This window comes from Gopherus evgoodei, chromosome 10 (genome assembly GCF_007399415.2).
Source record: "Gopherus evgoodei ecotype Sinaloan lineage chromosome 10, rGopEvg1_v1.p, whole genome shotgun sequence".
Classification (NCBI taxonomy): Eukaryota; Metazoa; Chordata; order Testudines; family Testudinidae; genus Gopherus; species Gopherus evgoodei.
The window spans coordinates 19,541,208-19,554,789 of NC_044331.1; positions in this window are offsets into that span (position 1 = coordinate 19,541,208).

Here is a 13,582-nt window from a genome sequence, read left to right on the forward strand (position 1 = left end):
CCTTGGCACAACACAAAGCAATACAAATGGGAACTAAATCCTATGATCACATCTCACCTATTCTCCCTTTGGGGCTCTCCTTCGATACATCTATTCACTGCAGCAAAGAATGGCAAATGCCAATGATTTTCCTCCAGAACACGGCTTCGGACAGGCTCCCTGGCAGACGTATTCCTGCTTCAGTGAAACAAGACTCTCATGTATGCATTCCCTCCGATTCCTCTAATACACAGAGTTCTCCAGAAGTTTAAGGATGAAAAGGCCCAGGTCATACTTATTGCCCGGGCATGGCCCAAACAGACTTAGTATCCTTACCTCAACCCTAGCTCCAAGTGCCCTGCCCATAGGAACCATAACCCTAGCTCCAAGTGCCCTACCCTTAGGAACCCTAATACTAGCTCCAAGTGCCCTACACTTAGGAACTCTAACCCTAGGGCGGGAAGCCCTACCCATAGGAATCCAAACCCTAGCTCCAAGTACCCTACCATTAGGAACCCTAACACTAGGGCAGGGTACACCCACAGGAACCCTAATCCTACCTCCAAGTGCCCTACCCATAGGAACCCTAACCGTAGCTCCAAGTGCCTTACCCTTAGGAACGCTAAACCTACAGCTGGAAGCCTTACCCATAGCAACCCTAACCCTAGTTCAAAGTGTCCTACCCATAGGAACCCTAACCCTAGTGCGGGAAGCCCTACCCATACAAACCATAACCCTAGTTCCAAGTGTCCTTCCCATAGGAACCCTAACCCTAGAGTGGGGCGCCCTATCCATAGAAACTCTAACCTTAGCTCCAAGTGCCCTACCATTAGGAACCCTAACAATAGCTCCAAGTGCCCTAAACTTGAGAACCCTAACCCTAGGGAGGGAAGCTCTACCCATAGGAACCCTCAACTTAGCTCCAAGTGCCCTACCCTTAGGAACCCTAACCCTAGGGCAGGAAGCCCTAACCATAAGAAGCCTAACTGTAGCTCCAAGTGCTCTACCCATAGGAACCCTAACCCTAGTTCCAAGTACCCTACCCATAGGAACCCTAACCCTAGCTCCAAGTGCCCTAACCCTAGGAACCCTAACCCTAGGGCGGGAAGCTCTATCCGTACGAACCCGAACCCTAGCTCCAAGTGCTCTACCCATAGGAAACCTAACCCTAGCTCCAGGTGCCCTACCCAAAGGAACCCTAACCCTAGCTCCAAGTGCCCTACCCTTAGGAATCCTGAACCTAGGGCGGGAAGCCCAACCCACAGGAACACTAACCCTAGCTCGAAGTGCCATACCCATAGGAACCCTAACCCTAGCTACAAGTGCCCTACTGTTAGGAACCTTAACCATAAGATAAGAAGCCCTACCCATAGGATCCATAACCCAAGCTCCAAGTGCCTACCCAAAAAAACCCTAACAAGGCTCCAAGTGCCCTACCCTTAGGAAACCTAACCTTACGGCGGGAAGCCCTACCCATAGGAACCCTAATCTTAGCTCCAAGTTCCCTATTCATAGGAAACTTAAACCTAGGGTGATCAGCCCGAGCCATAGGAACTCTAACCCTAGCTCCAAGTACCCTAGCTTTAGAAAGCCTAACCCTAGGGCGGCAAACCCTACCCATAGAAACCGTACCCCTAGCTCCAAGTGACCTATCCATAGGAACCTTAACCATAGCTCCAAGTGACCTACCCACAGAAATTCTAACCCTAGCTTCAAGTGCCCTAACCATAGGAACACTAACCCTAGCTTCAAGTGCCCTACCCTTAGGAACCCTAACCCAAAGGCGGGAAACCCTACCCACAGGAACCCTATTACTACAAGCAAGTGCCCTAGCTTTCGGAACCCTAACCCTCAGGTGGGAAGACCTACCCATAGGAACCCTAACCCTAGCTCCAACTACCCTACCCATAGCAACCCTAATCCAAGCTCCAAGTACCCAAACCATAGGCACCCTAAAGCTAGGGCGGGGTGTCCAACCCATAAAAATCCTAACCCTAGCTCCAAGTACCCTACCCTTAGGAACTCTAACCCTAAGGCGGGAAGCCCTACCCCTAGGAAACCTAACCCTAGTTCCAAGTGCCCAAACCACAGGAACCCTAACCCTAGGGCGGGAAGCCCTACCCACAGAAACCCTAACCCGCGCTCCAAGAGCTCTACCCATAGGAACCTTAAACCTAGGATGAGGTGCCCTACCCATAGAAACCCTAACCCTAGCTCCAAATGCCCTACACTTAGGAGCCCTAACCATATGTCAGGAAGCCCTATTCATAGGAACCCTACCCTAGCACAAAGTACCCTACCCATAGGAACCCTAACACTACGGCGGGGTGCCCTACCCATAGGAACCTTAACCCTAGCTCCAAGTACCGTACCTATAGAAATGCTAACCCTAGCTACAAGTGCCTTATCCTTAGGAACCCTAACCCTACAGCGGGAAGCCTTACTCATAGGAAGCCTAACCCTAGTTCCAAGTGTCCTACCCATAGGAACACTAACATTAGTGCGAGACGCTCTACCCATAGGAACTCTAAACCTAGCTCCAAGTGCGCTAACTTTAGGAACTCTAACCCTAGGGCGGGAAGCCCTACCCATGCAAACAATAACCCTAGTTGCAAGTGTCCTACCCATAGGAACCCTAACCATAGGGTGTGGCGCCCTACCCATAGGAACCCTAACCTTATTTCCAAGTGCCCTATTCTTCTGAACCCTGACTCTAGGGAGGGAAGCCCTATCCATAGGAACACTAATCCTAATTCCAAGTGTGCTACACATAGGAACCCTAATCCTAGCTACAAGTGTCCTACCCATAGGAAGCCTAATGGTAGTTCCAAGTGACCTGCCCATACGTACCCTAAACATAGCTCCAAGTGCCCTACCCAAAGGAACCGTAACCCTAGCTCCGAGTGCACTAACCATAGAAACACTAACCTATCTCCAAGTGCCCTATCCTTAAAATCCTAATCCAAGGGCCGGAAGCCCTACCCACAGGAATCCCAATCCTAGCTCCAAGTATGCTATCCATAGGAACCCTAAAGCTAGGGTGGAGTGCCCTAACCTTAGGAATTCAAACCCTAGGGCGGGAAGCCCCACCCATATAAACCATAACCCTAGTTCCAAGCGCCCTACACATAGAAACCCTAACCCTAGGGTGGAAAGCCCTACCCATTGAAACTCTAATCCTAGCTCAGAGTGCCTTAGCTTTAGGAACCCTAACCCTAGCATCAAGTACCCTATCCATAGGAACCGTAACCCTGGCTCCAAGTGCCCTAACCATAGGAACCAAAACCATAGTTCAAAGTACCCTACCCTAAGTAACCCTAATCCTAGGGTGGGAAGACCAACCCATAGGAAACCTAACCCTACCTGCAAGTGCCCTACCCATAGGAACCCTAACCCTAGCTCCAAGTGCCCTAACCATAGGAACCCTAAAGATAGGTGCCCTACCCATAAAAATCCTACCCAAGATCAAAGTGCCCGACCCTTAGGATCTCTAACCCTAGGATGGGAAGCCCTATACAAAAGAACTCTAATCATAGCTCCAAGTGCCCTACCCATCGGAACACTAACCCTAGCTCCAAGTACCCTACCCTTAAGAACCCTAACCGTAGCTCCAAGTGCCCTACCCATAGGAACGCTAACCCTAGCTCCAAGTGCCCGTTCCTTAGGAACACTAACTGTAGGGAGGGAAGCCCTACCTATAGGAACCCTAACTCTAGCTCTAAGTGCCCTATCCATAAGAACCGTAACCCTAGATCCAAGTGCCCTACCCATAGGAACCCTAACCCTAAGGCAGGGCGCCCTACCCCTAAGAACCCTACCCCTAACTCCAAGTGCACTGCCCATAGGAACCCCTAACCCTAGGGCAGGGCACCCTACCCATAGAAACCCTAACCGTATCTCCAAATGCCCTACCCATAGGAACCCTAACCCTAGCTCCACGTGCCATACCCATAGAAACCTTAACCCTAGCCATAAGTGCTCTCTCCATAGGAACCCTAACTCTAGGGCATGGCTCCCTGCCTATAGGAACTCTAACCCTAACTACAAGTGCCCTACCCTTAGGAACTGTAATCCTGTGGCAGGAAGCTCAACCTATAGGAACCCTAACCCTACCTCCAAGTGCCCTACCCATAGGAACCCTAATCCTACTTACAAGTGTCCTACCCATAGGAAGCCTAATGTTAGCTCCAAGTGCCCTACTCTTAGGAACTCTAACTCTAGAGCGAGGCGCCCTACCAATAGGAACCCTAACTCTAGCTCCAAGTTCCCTACCCAGAGGAACTGTAACCCTAGCTCCAAGTGCCCGTCCCTTAGGAACCCTAACTCTAGAGTGGGAAGCTCTACCTATAGGAAACCTAACCCTAGCTCTAAGTGCCCTACACATAGGAACCTTAACCCTAGCTCCCAATGTCGTACCCATAGGAACCCTAACCCTAGCTGCAAGTGCCTGTCCCTTAGGGACCGAATCCTAGGGTGGGGCGCTCTACCTATAGGAACCGTAACCCTAGCTCCAAGTGCCCTACCTATAGAAACCCTAATTCTAGCTCCAAGTGCCCTACCCATAGAAACCCTAACTCTAGCTCCAAATGCCCTACCCATAGGAACCTGAAACCTAGCTCCAAGTGCCCATCCCTTAGGAATCCAAACCCTAGGGTGGGGCACCCTACCAATAGGAACCCTTACCCTAGCTCCAAGTTACCTACCCTTAGTAACCCTAATCCTAGGACGGGGTACCCTACCCATAGGAACCCTAACCATAGCTCCAAGTACCCTAACCATAGGAACACTAACCCTAGAGTGGGGTGCCCTAACCATAGGAACCCTAAACCTAGCACCAAGTGCCCTACCCAAAGGATCCCTAGCCCTAGGGCGGGTCCCCCTACCTACAGGAACCCTAAACCTAGCTTCAAGTGCCCTAATATTAGGAACCCTAACCCTAGCGCAGGAAGCCCTACTCATAAGAACTCTAACCCTAGCTCCAAGTGCCCTAACACTAGGAACCCTAACCTTAGGGCTGGGCGCCCTACCCATAGGAACCCTAAACCTACCTCCAAATGCCTTACTCATAAGAACCCTTACCCTAGCTCCAAGTGCCCTACCCTTAGGAACCCTAACCCTAGCTCCAAGTGCCCTACACTTAGGAATCCTAACCCTAGGGCAGGAAGCCGTACCCATCAGAATCCCAACCCTAGCTCCAAGTGCCCTACCCGTAGGAACCCTAACCCTAGCTCAAAGTGCTCTACCCTTAGAAACCGTAACCCTAGGGTGGTGCGCACTACCCACAGGAACCCTAACTCTAGCTCCAAGTGCCCTACCCTTACGAATCCAAACCCTAGGGCGGGAAGTCCTACCCATAGGAACCGTAAACCTAATACCAAGTCCACTAACCACAGAAACTCTAACCCTAGAGCTGGAAGCCCTACCCATAGGAATCCTAACCCTAGCTCCAAGTGCTCTACCCTTAGGAACCCTAAACCTAGCTCCAAGTGCCCTACACTTAGGAATCCTAACCCTAGGGCGGGAAGCCCTACCCATATGAACCGTAAACCTAATACCAAGTCCACTAACCACAGAAACTCTAACCCTAGAGCTGGAAGCCCTACCCATAGGAATCCTAACCCTAGCTCCAAGTGCTCTACCCTTAGGAACCCTAAACCTAGCTCCAAGTGCCCTACACTTAGGAATCCTAACCCTAGGGCGGGAAGCCCTAACCATAGGAACACTAACCCTAGCTCCAAGTGCCATGTCCATAGGAACTCTAACTCTAGATAAAAGTGCCCTACTGATAGGAACCCTAACGCTAGGGCGGGAAGATCTACCTATAGGAACCTTAAACCTAGCTGCAAGTGCCCTACCAATAGGAACCGTAACCCTAGGGTGGTGCGCACTACCCACAGGAACCCTAAAACAACCTCCAAGTGCCCTACCCTTAGGAACCCAAACCCGAGGGCGGGAAGCCCTACCCATACAACTTTTAACCCTAGCTCCAAGTGCCTATCCATAGGAACACTGACCCTAGGGCCATGTCCCCTACAAATAGGAATGCTAATCCTAGCTCCAAGTGCCCTACTCTTAGGAAACCTAACCCTAGGGCAGGAAGCCCTAGCCACAGGAACCCTAATCCTAGGGCGGGAAGCCCTACGTATAAGAACCTTAATCCTACCTCAAAGGGCCCTAGATTTAGGAACCCTAAAGGAGGGCAGGAAGCGCTACTCATAGAAACCGTAACCCGAGTTCCAAGTGCCCTACACTTAGGAACTCTAACCGGAGCTCCAAGTGCACTAACCATAGGAAGCCTAACCCTAGCTCCAAGTGCCCTACCCTGAGGAACCCTAACCCAAGGGCGTTAAGCCCTACTCATAGGAACCCTAATCCAACCAGCAAGTGCCCTAGCTTTAGGAACCCCAACGCTAGGGTAGGAAGACCTACCCATAGGAACCCTACCCCTAGCTCCAAGTGCCCTACCCATAGGAACCCCCAACCCTAGGGCCGGGTGCCCTACCCATAAGAACCCTACCCCTAGCTCCAAGTGCCCTACCCATAGGAACCCTAACCCTTGCTCCAAGTGCCCGTTCCTTAGGAACCCTAACCGTAGGGTGAGAAGCTCTACCCATAGGAACCCTAACCCTGGCTTCAACTGCCCTACTCATAGGAATGCAAACCCTAGCTCCAAGTGCCCTACCCTTAGGAACCCTAACTCTAGGGAGGTAAGCCCTACCCATAGGAACCCTGACTCTAGCTCCAAGTGCCCTAACCTTAGGAATTCTTACTCTAGACCGATGTGTCACACCCATAGGAACCCTAATTCTAGCTCCAAGTGCCCTATCGATAGGAACCCTAACCCTAGCTCCAAGTACCCTAACCTTAGGAAACCTAAACCTAGGGCCGGAAGCCGTACCCATCGGATCACTAACCCTAGCTCCAAGTGCCCTACACATAGGATCCCTAAACCTAGCTTCAAGTGCCCAACCCTCAGGAATCCTAACCCTAGGGTGGGGTACCCTACCTATAGGTATCCTAACCCTAACTCCAAATGCTGTACGCATAGGAATCCTAACCCTAGCTCCAAAAGTCCTATCTTTAGGAACCCAAACCATAGGGCAGGAAGCCCTACCCATAAGAACCCTAACCCTAGCTCCAAGTGCCCTACCCTTAGGAATTCTAACTGTAGGGTGGGGCGCCCTACCCATAGGATCCCTAACCCTAGCTCCAAGTATCCTACCCATAGGAACCCTAACCCTAGCTCCTGGTGCCCTACCATAGGAACACTAACCCTAGCTGCAAATGCTCTACTTTTAGGAACCCTAACCCTAGCTCCAAGTGCCCATTTCTTAGGAATCTTAACTGTAGGGAGGGAAGCCCTACCCATAAGAACCCTAACCCTAGCCCAAGTGCCCTACCCATAGGATCACTAGCTCTAGGGTGGGGCACCCTATCCACAGGAACTCTAACCCTAGCTTCAAGTGCCCTAATCTTAGGAACCGTAACCCTAGAGTGGGAAGCCCTACCCATAAGAACCCTGACCCTAGCTCCAAGAGCCCTACTTACCGGAACCCTAACCCTAGGGTGGGGCACCCTATTCGTAGGATCCCTAACCCTAGCTCCAAGTATCCTACCCATAGGAACCCTAACCCTAGCTCCAGGTGCCCTACCATAGGAACGCTAACCCTAGCTGCAAATGCTCTACTTTTAGGAACCCTAACCCTAGCTCCAAGTGCCCATTTCTTAGGAATCTTAACTGTAGGGAGGGAAGCCCTACCCATAAGAACCCTAACCCTAGCCCAAGTGCCCTACCCATAGGATCACTAGCTCTAGGGTGGGGCACCCTATCCACAGGAACTCTAACCCTAGCTTCAAGTGCCCTAATCTTAGGAACCGTAACCCTAGAGTGGGAAGCCCTACCCATAAGAACCCTGACCCTAGCTCCAAGAGCCCTACTTACCGGAACCCTAACCCTAGGGTGGGGCACCCTATTCGTAGGAACCCTAACCCTATCTCCAAATGCCCTACCCATAGGAACCCTAACTCTAGCTCCAAGTACCTTACCCATAGGAACCCTAACCATAGCTCCAGGTGCCCTAACCTTAGGAACCCTAACCCTAGGGCTTAGCACCCTACCCATAGGAACCCTAACTCTATCTCCAAATGCCCTACCCATAGGAACCCTAACCTTAGCTCCAAGTGCCCTACCTATAGGAACCCTAACCCTAGCTCCAAGTGCCCTAACCTTAGGAACCCAAACCCCAGGGCGGAAAGCCCTACCCATAGGAACCCAAAACCGAGCTCCAAGTGCCCTACCCTTAGGAACCCTAACCCTAGGGCGGGAAGCCCCACCTGTCGGAACCCGAACCCTAACTCTCAGTGACCTACCGATAGGAACCCTAACCCTAGCTCCAAGAGCCGTACCCACAGGAACCCTAACCCTCACTTCAGGTGCCCTACCTATAGGAACCCTAACCCCAGGACGGGAAGTCCTACCCATAGGAACCCTAACCATAGCTCCAAGTGCCCTACTCATAGGAACCCTAACTCTTGCTCCAAGTGCCCGTCCCTTAGGAAACCAAACCCTAGGGTGGGGCGCTCTATCCAGAGGAACCCTAACCCTAGCTCCAAGTTCCCTACCCTTAGTAACCCTAATCCTAGGGCGGGGTACCCTCCCCATAGGAACCCTAAGCGTAGCTCCAAGTGCCCTAACCATAGGAACACTAACCTTAGGGTGGGGTGCCCTACCCATAGGAACCCTAACCCTAGCTCCAAGTGCCCTACCCATAGCATCCTTAGCCCTAGGGCAGGGAGCCCTACCCACAGGAACCCTAACCCTAGCTTCCAGTGCCCTAATCTTAGGAACCCTAACCCTAGCTCCAAGTGCCCTACCTATAGGAACCCTAACCCTAGTTCCAAGTGCCCTACTCTTAGGAACCCTAACCCTAGGGCAGGAAGCCCTACCCATAAGAACCCTAACCCTAGGGCAGGAAGCCCTACCCATCGGAGCCCTAACCATAGCTCTAAGTGTCCTACCTATAGGTACTCTAATCTTAACTCCAAGTGCCCTACCCATAGGAACCCTAACTCTAGAGCGAAGCACCCTACCAATCAGAACCCTAATCCTAGCTCCAAATGCCCTACCTATAGGAACCCTAACCCTAGGGTGGGGTGCCCTACGCATAGAAACCCTAACCCTTGCTCCAAGTTCCCTACTCTTAGTAACCCTAACCCTAGGGTGGGGTACCCTACGCATAGAAACCCTAACCCTAGCTCCAAGTGCCCTAACCATAAGAACACTAACCCTAGGGTGGGGTGCCCTACCCATAGGAACCCTAACCCTAGCTCCAAGTTCCCTACCCTTAGTAACCCTAACCCTAGGGCACGGTACCCTCCCCAGGAACCCTAAGCCTAGCTCCAAGTGCCCTAACCATAGGAACACTAACCCTAGGGTGGAGTGCCCTACCCATAGGAACCTTAACCCTAGCTCCAAGTGCCCTACCCATAGCATCCCTAGCCCTAGGGCAGGGCGCCCTACCCACAGGAACCCTAACCCTAGCTTCAAGTGCCCTAATCTTAGGAACCCTAACCCTAGCTCCAAGTTGTCATAAACAGATAGCTAAGGGTTAATGTTCTTTTACCTGGAAAGGAGTAACCTGAAACACCTGACCAGAGGACCAATCAGGAAACAAGACTTTTTCAAATCTGGGTGGAGGGAAGTTTGTGTGTGAGTCCTTTGTTCTTGGTCTTCTGCCTGTACTCTCTCGGCTATGAGAGGATTTTTCTGCCTCCTGCTTTTCTAATCTTCTGTTTCCCAGTTGTAAGTACAAAAGATAAGATAGTGATTTATATGGTTTTTATTTTGTATTTACATGTGTGTACTTGCTAGAGTGTTTTGAAGTGTGTTCTTTTTGAATAAGGCTGTTTATTGATATTTCTTTTAAGCAATTGACCCTGTATTTGTCACCTTAATACAGAGAGACCATTTTTATGTATTTTTTCTTTCTTTTTACATAAAGCTTTCTTTTTAAGACCTGTTGGAGTTTTTCTTTAGTGGGGAACTCCAGGGAATTGAGTCTGTAGCTCACCAGGGAATTGGTGGGAGGAAGAAGTCAGGGGGAAATCTGTGTGTGTTAGATTTACAAGCCTGACTTTGCATACCCTCTGGGTGAAGAGGGAAGTACTTGTGTTTCCAGGACTGGAAACGGGAAGGATGGAGTCCCTCTGTTTAGATTCACGGAGCTTGCTTCTGTGTATCTCTCCAGGAACCCAGGGAGTGAACACCTGGGAAGGAAGAGGAGGAAGGGAAATGGTTTATTCCCCTTTGTGGTAAGACTCAAGGAATTTGGGTCTTGGGGTCCCCAGGGAAGATTGTTGGGGGGACCAGAGTGCCCCAAAACACTCTAATTTTTTGGGTGGTGGCAGCTTTACCAGGTCCAAGCTGGTAACTAAGCTTGGAGGTTTTCATGCTAACACCCATATTTTGAACGCTAAGGTCCAAATCTGGAAATATGTTATGACACAAGTGCCCTACCTATAGGAACCATAACCCTAGCTCCAAGTGCCCTACTCTTAGGAACCCTAACCCTAGGGCAGGAAGCCCTACCCATAAGAACCCTAACCCTAGGGCAGGGCGCCCTACCCATAGGAACCCTAACCGTATCTCCAAATGCCCTACCCATAGGAACCCTAACCCTAGCTCCAAGTGCCCTACCTGTAGGAACCCTAACCCTAGCTCCAAGTGCCCTACTCTTAGGAACCCTAACCCTAGGGCAGGAAGCCCTACCCATCGGAGCCCTAACCCTAGCTCTAAGTGCCCTACCTATTGGTACCCTAACCCTAGCTCCAAGCGTCCTACCCACAGAATCCCTAACCCTTGCTTCAAGTGCCCTACCCATAGGAACCTTAACCCTAAGATGGGAAGTCCTACTCATAGGAACCCTAATCCTAACTCCAAGTGCCCTACCCATAGGAACCTTAACTCTAGAGTGAAGCACCCTACCGATCAGAACCCTAATCCTAGCTCCAAATGCCCTACCTATAGGAACCCTAACCCTAGGGTGGGGTACCCTACGCATAGAAACCCTAACCCTAGCTCCAAGTGCCCTAATCATAGGAACACAAACCCCAGGGCTGGGTGCTCTACCGATAGGAACCCTAACCCTAGCTTCAAATGCCCTACCCATAGGATCCATAGCCCTAGGGCGGGGCGTCCTACCCACAGGAACCGTAACGCTAGCTTCAAGTGCCCTACCCATAGGATCTGTAGCCCTAGGGCGGGGCGTCCTACCCACAGGAACCCTAACCCTAGCTTCAAGTGCCCTAATCTTAGGAACCCTAACCCTCGCGCTGGAAGCCCTACCCATAAGAATGCTAACCCTAGCTCCAAGTGCCCTACCCATAGGAACCCTAACCCTAGGGCAGGGCACCCTACCCATAGGAACCCTAACCCTAGCTCCAAATGCCCTACCCATAGGAACCCTAACCCTAGCTCCAAGTGTCCTACCCATAGGAACCCTAACCCTAGCTCCAAGTGTCCTACCCATAGGCACCCTAACCCTAGCTCGAAGTGCTCTACCCACAGGAACCCTAATCCTAGCTTCAAGTGCCCTAATCTTAGGAACTCTATCCCTAGCACGGAAATCCCTTCCCATAAGAACCCTTACTCTAGCACCAAGTGCCCTACTCATAGGAAACCTAACCCTAGGGTGGGGTGCCCTACCCATAGGAACCCTAACACTAGCTCCAAGTGCCCTACCGTTAGGAACCCTAACCGTAGGGCGGGAAGCCGTACCCTTGGGAACCCTAACCGTAGCTCCAAGTGCCATACTCTTAGAAACCCTAACCCTAGGGCAGGAAGCCGTACCCATAGGAACCCTAACCCTCGCTCCAAGTGCCCTACCCATAGGAACCCTGACCCTAGCTCCAAGTGCCCTAACCATAGGAACCCTAACCCTAGCACAAGATGCTCTATCCATAGAAACCCTATCCCTAGCTCTAAGTGCCCTACTCATAGGAACACTAACCCTAGGGCGGGGCGCTCTACCCATAGGCTCCCTAACCAGGGCAGGCTTTAGCAAGTGCGGGGCCCGATTAGAACAATTTTAACGGAGTCTGAGTAGGGATGACTGAAAAAAAATACACACATAAGAAAACACATGGGGCTTGTACTTAACGGGCGGCGCTCCTAGTCTTCGGAGGCGGGTCCTTCACTCGCTCCGGTTCTTCGACGGCACTGAATGACCTGCTGCTGAAGTGCTGCTGAAGACTCGGAGCGCTGCTAGGTGACTAAAATTTAAAAAGGAGCCTCTAGCCAGGGAAGGGATTCTCTGCCACTTGCTCCCTCTGGCGGCCCTGCCACTGGGCATGGGGCCCTCTTAGGCGTAGAGCCCAATTCGGGGGAATTGGTAGAATTGGCCTAAAGCCGGCCCTGCTTACCTGCTTCGCATGTCGATCTGCCCTCCAAGAACTCTCCCAATGAGACCGGACCTTCTCTCCCAGTCTGAGTGACGGTTGTATCCTCCATCCACAACTGGAGAAACTTCATCTGACAGCCTAGCTCCTCCTTCGTTCCAATTGCACGAACTTGCCTCTTTGGAGCAAGTCAGACACGTGTTATTACAGTAGACGCGACTCTACCTGCAATACTTACCTCCAAAAGTGGAAACAATTCTCGATGTGGTGCTTACAGAAAACCCTCAGACCCTGCACGCACCCCTTTCCGATATCCTAAACTACAATTTAGAACGCAAAAACAAAGGTCTATCGTTCAGCTCCATCAGAGTTCATCTCGCAGCAATCAGTGCCTTCCACGAGAAACTGGATGGCTCCTCTGTCTTCACACATTCTACTACAAAATGCTTTCTTACCAGACTCCAAAACCTCTACCCTGAAGTCCACCCCCCTCCCGCCTCCCTCCCTCCCCCTACACCTGGAATTTGATCCTCGTCCTTAGAGGCCTCATGAGACCTGCCTTTGAACCAACAGCCAACTCCTCTTTACTCCACATCCATGAAGGTTGCATTCTTTGTGGCCATCACATCAGCTAGACGGGTTGGGGAAATAAGTGCACTCATGGCCATCCCCCCATACACTAATTTCTTTAAGGACGAGATCATGATGCGACTACGCCCTACATTTCTGCCAAAGGTGGTGTCCTCTTTCCACCTTAACTAGTCGATACACCTCCACACTTTTTACCCCAAACCCCACAAATATCCACAGGAAGCAGCCCTTCATATCCTCGATGTTAGAAGGGCGATTGCCTTCTACTTGGACAGAACAAAATAATTTAGTACATCACCTAGACTCTTCGTATCTAGTGCAGAACACTCCAAAGGAGCTGCTATTTTGCAACAGCATCTCTCCAAGTGGATCTCTGACTGTATTAGGTCCTGCTACCAGATCCACGATGTTGAACCTCCTGACAGCATCAGAACTCATTCCACTCAAGCTGTGTCAACATCGGTAGTGTTCCTACAAAAGGTACCATTATTGACATATGCAAAGCAGCTACATGGTCGTCAGACCATACGTTTGCCAAACACTACGCCATCATACAAGATGCCAGAGGGGACACTATAGTAAGTCATACAGTACTGTCTGCCACTGCCAAATCTGC